Below are 5,604 nucleotides of genomic sequence, written 5' to 3' on the forward strand. Positions count from 1 at the left end.
ATGATATTAAAATGCTATCTCAGGCTAATAATTCTAACCAAGTTTGACTCGTTTCCAATGAAAATTGAGCAAAACATTCTCATAAATGTATTTTCCCTATATAAACTATAGTAAACTTGACCCCCTCCCCAGGGGGAAACGTGAGACCCCAGGGTCATAAAATTCACAATTTTTGTAAAGGACCTTAAGACCTTTCTATTTATAAAAAGTATTTGATTCTACCATTTCCAGAATTTCAGAAGAAGATTTTTGAAGTTTTAGCCTATTTTACCCCTTTTGACCCCGCCCCTAAAGCCCCTTGGGGAAAGTCATAGAAAATTTGTTAATAGGATTAAATGGCCAATCTCATACTGATAATTCAGACAACATTTGACTCATTTCCTATTACAAATGACCAAATAATAAGCAAAAATGTGTTTTCCCAATATAAACTATAGTAAATTTAACCCCCTCCCCCAGGGGGAAACTAGAGACCCCAGGGTCATATAATTCACATATTTGTAAAGGACCTTAAGACCTTTCTATTTATGAAAAGTATTTGATTCTACCATTTCCAGAATTTCAGAAGAAGATTTTTGAAGTTTTAGCCTATATATATTTGACCCTTTTTTAGCCCCACCCCTCTGCCCCCAGGGGGTCGGCCAGGACCAATGTGGATATGATATTAAAATGCTATCTCAGGCTAATAATTCTAACCAAGTTTGACTCGTTTCCAATGAAAATTGAGCAAAACATTCTCATAAATGTATTTTCCCTATATAAACTATAGTAAACTTGACCCCCTCCCCAGGGGGAAACGTGTGAGACCCCAGGGTCATATAATTCACAATTTTTGTAAAGGACCTTAAGACCTTTCTATCTATGAAGAGTATTTGATTCTACCACATCTGTGAGTAGAGAAGAAAGATTTTTGAAATTTTACTCAATTTTACCCCTTTTGGACCCTCCCACAGCCCCCTGGGGGGTGGGGACCATATAATTCACAATTTTTATTGGCCTTATGCCTAAGAAGGTTTGTGCAAAATTTCATTGAAATTGCTTCAGCAGTTTTGGAGAAGAAGTCAAAAATGTAAATTGTTTACGGACATACGACGGACGACGCACACCGCACGACGCACGACGCACGACGGACGACGGACGACGATGGACAAAAGGCGATTAGAATAGGTCACTTGAGACTTCGTCTCAGGTGACCTAAAAATTGGCTCTGACCCCCTTGAGCAGAAAGAATGGGTACCAATAGGGAAATAAAAGCTAAATCAATGATCCTGTATCCAGAACATTACTTTGCATTACAATACCCAGGTGAGCGATACAGGCTCTCTCGGCCTCTTGTTTCATGATATGCCTTCATTTGTACTATGAATGGATAATAATGATAGTTAAGTACCAGATAACACCAGGAGTATCAAGGATAATAGTAACTTGATATAGATGAAAGACTACTCACTTTGAAAATTACATGCTATTTTATTGCTATCCAGCTCTTTTCATGAAATTACCAAATCAAAGACAAACATATGGATATGGTCTGATGGAGATTGAAGCAAAGGTACACCATTTGTTTGTTTAAATGCAATTTAAACTAGAACTGTTACCAGAGTGACCGACTGTTACATCCCACTTGGGTTAATTGGACCTTAATCTGTTATAACTCCATTAATAGGGGATATTACAGAACCCTAAATAGTTTATTCAAGTCCCCTTTATGTCAGGGCTCTGTGTACTAAATGTTAAAATCTGTCATACATTTTATGAGGAGTTCGCCAGACAAAGTTCTGTTGACAGACAGACAGACAGACAGGCATACAACCAAATTCCAATTGTCCTGCTTACTTTGTTGTGTGGGGTATACTTATTAATGATATCAGTTCATTTCTATACAATTAAATCAGTCTCCTGTTAAGAAAAGTTATAAACGTTGTTACATGAACGAATAACAGAAATGAGAAACCAGCAGCTAAATACAAAACACAATTTAATTATATATACAATATTATACAGAGATGGTTTACAATATCTAAAGTAATTGGTGGTGGTACAAGAGTAATACGATGATTTAAAGTGTTACTTATCTGTATGTGAATGTCCTGGTATAATCCTTGATCCTTCCAGGTTTCAAATTAACAATAATCACAAATCCACAAGGAAAATGAATGTCCACAGATGATTTGTAAAGTTCCAGGCAATATGAATAAATCAACACAAAGTGTTGTAATAATCCACAGATAAAGTCACAATAGCTCTCCCAATAGAATCTTATATGGCACTGTACAATTCTTTATATGTCTCATTACAGGTCTCATTACAGTTCTGATTAGCCTTGGACAGTTGGAGTATATATAGCTAAACCCTAGTTCATGAATATTGGAGAACCTTCTACTTCTAGAAATATCTAACTAAAAACAGTAAACAAATAAACACACAGAACTTTCTGGAAATAGATCATTCTAGATCTCTACTTATAATCAACATGTTTACAAACGTATTTGTTTATACATGATAATATTCTAGAAAGTTCTATAACCTAAATCAATGATATGAACTTTATAGGATGTATTGAGAATAAAGCTATAGGAGTTAATTCCCTTATCTCATAACTACATGTATTTAGTGTCATACATAACAACGTATACGAGAAATTTCTTTGTCCGCAAGTTTTCCTTGTTATTGAGCATGTATCTGGTACACTGGTAAGGATATAATTTAGGACTAAGAAATAAGTTCCATAAGTTTGATGTTCATGAATGAAAATAGTCTTCTGAATAGAAGTATAAGGTCATCATCACGATGGTTTAATCTGAAACAATCTAATTACTGCCACTCAAAGTCATATCAACCACATGCATGTAAAGGACTTTGTATCCAATGTTTTTTTTGTTGTTTTTTTTTCATTACAGGCATTGATGGCAATCGAGATGTGGGTCATGAAGACGTTTTCCAAAATAATCTCATGTGAATTTTGCAAAAAAAATATATACAAAAATGTTTTCCAATAACAAATGTATCAGAATGAAACTCCTTCATTTTGTTAAATAATAATGTGTTTTGATTAAGATATTAATAAATTATCACAAGAAAATTTAACAATGTCGGCAATTCCATGCGATATGTTAAATGGTGTTTAAGTACAGTAAGACATTATATAAAGTATTCAATACAATTAACTCCTATTCTGTTCTCTCTGTTTGGAGTAGCCGGTACACAAGTTGGTCAACAGTGCGTGGTGCTGAGAAAGAACTGATGGATGTGATCAGGGAATCGTCGGTGTAAGTAAAACTTAATATGTTCATTCATGCTACAAGGCTCAAACTGTTAAAGATAATTTGATTTGCTTTGTCTGGTCCCAAATTCTTGAATCTTGTCTCGGTTCTCGTACAGATATGACACTTTCCCCACATTACATAATCATATGTTCATTGAAAAACCAAACATTAGCGTCATGCGTAACTTATTGTGAGATACTATGATACAGTATTATCATGGGGAAAGGCTATCAAAATATGCATGAAAATGAAACTGTAATTGCATTCTGTAAAGGGCTTAATAAAGTTAGTAATTCATACTTAAGATATATGTGTCATATTTTTCATATTTGCGAATCAAGAAGAGCTTCTAATAGGTCCTTCTCCACCGAAAATTACCAACATTTTGAAAATTACAATACTTTAAATGCACAGGTTTTATTTTTAGAAATACAAATAAGGACTGCCAAAAAACGTCTACAGTGCACTGAAATTAGTACACAGTGTCAGACCATGAAGCCAACTTGTTGCCTACAATTTCATTTCACATTTTTACAGTATTTCTAATAATTATTAAGTAATTAAAGAAACATGAATTATAGAACCACGAATTTTACAATGCATAACATCTGTGTTCTCACTAACGTTTATAAGGCATCATGTATGTTTCCTTGTCCATTTGAAAGATTTACACAGCTTTATTGATCAAACCAGATGGTTTCAATATATTACTAAAGAAAAAATAATATGTCAAATATTTGCCAATTAATTTACAGCACATATAACTTTAATCATAACTCCACTATTCTGGGGATGACTTGAAACTGTATGTTTACTTTAACAGATGTATGTACCACGAGTACAGAAAGATTTAAAATATGGCAGATCTTTTCGCCAAGAACTTATATTTTGGTTCGTGAATAAGCAGCAAAATTATATTCAAGGCAATTGTGATAAACCAATAAAATCATGTTATATATTAGGAATACATTTATTATTCAAAAAACATGACCATGTAAATTTAGTGCGAGTCTGGCAGTATTATTGGTAATTAGAGTAATGCTTAGATGTTATGGGGTTTATATATGTTAAATAGAATAAATGTAATATGTTAAAACGCAATATATATAAAAGTAATAGATAAAGTATCAAAAATATATTTTAACATAATTACATGTAGAGAATTACAGATGAATAACATATGAGAGTAATAGATATAAAGTATCTACTATACTAATTATGTTCTCCGCCTCCATAAAATGTATGATTTACAAATTTAGTAAATTGTCATAATGTACATGTGTGTGTTTGAAAGGCTTGGTAGATATCTAATATTTGGTTGATTCACAGGTATATATTCAATCTATATCAACATCATAACATTCCAACAATTTGTGAACATATTATGTATCATGTTGTTGATCAATCCAACACTGAAACATACACTTTTTCAATAATGAATTTATAAAGCTACAATTTTATTTAATGTAGTGTCAGTACAATTCCAATTATTCTTATGTTTTGCTTGATTTTGCATGTGTACATTACAAAAAAGAAAACAGCTGATCAATAGCATGGTGGGCATTATAATAAGCAGTTGCTATAAATTATTTTTTTCTCTGTCACATACTCTGGAATAGACAATCAATGTATGTTATAATACAAAATTGCTGATGGTGTAAATCATGTAAGTTATTTGTCTCTGTGAAGTCATCATTTCAAAAGACAAATTCTGATGTAAAGGAAGTGATATTATGTAAACTTCATACCACCAACGGCAATGACAATGATAAAGTGATGCAGCAAAGGACACTACGACTTTGTAAATATCCATTACATTTCATTATCATTCAGTGGTTGAGTTAATTGTCTTGTGACTTAAAAAACTACAGTATAAAATACAGTTGACCATGTTTGAAAACTTGTTATGATATACATGTACATGTTTACTACATTTTTGTTGCAATGATTGATGTCATTGTTATATCAGTTGTTGCTAATAATTGATATTTTTTCGTTTGTAAATAATGAGTGAATAAAAATTATTGTAATGACATTTGAATTCATGAAAATCTGAAGGGCTTTTGTTAGCGGACAAAATTTGCCAACAATACGGTACTAGAATTACACATGATTTACTGCATTATGCAGAAGGAAATAACAACCATGGATGGTTAATTTTAATTAAAAAGGCCTTTCACTACCTATCATATCATGGGAATTCCTGTACAATGTTTTGTTGTATTTTACCTTTTCTGAAAGTGTTATTAGATTGAACTTATTAATCAATGATGATACTTAAGTATCTTTCCTACAATTATTTTTTCCTCTTTTTTACCACTGTGGATGTAGACATTGA

The sequence above is a fragment of the Argopecten irradians genome, chromosome 15, assembly GCF_041381155.1.
Source record: "Argopecten irradians isolate NY chromosome 15, Ai_NY, whole genome shotgun sequence".
In the NCBI taxonomy this organism is placed as follows: domain Eukaryota; kingdom Metazoa; phylum Mollusca; class Bivalvia; order Pectinida; family Pectinidae; genus Argopecten; species Argopecten irradians.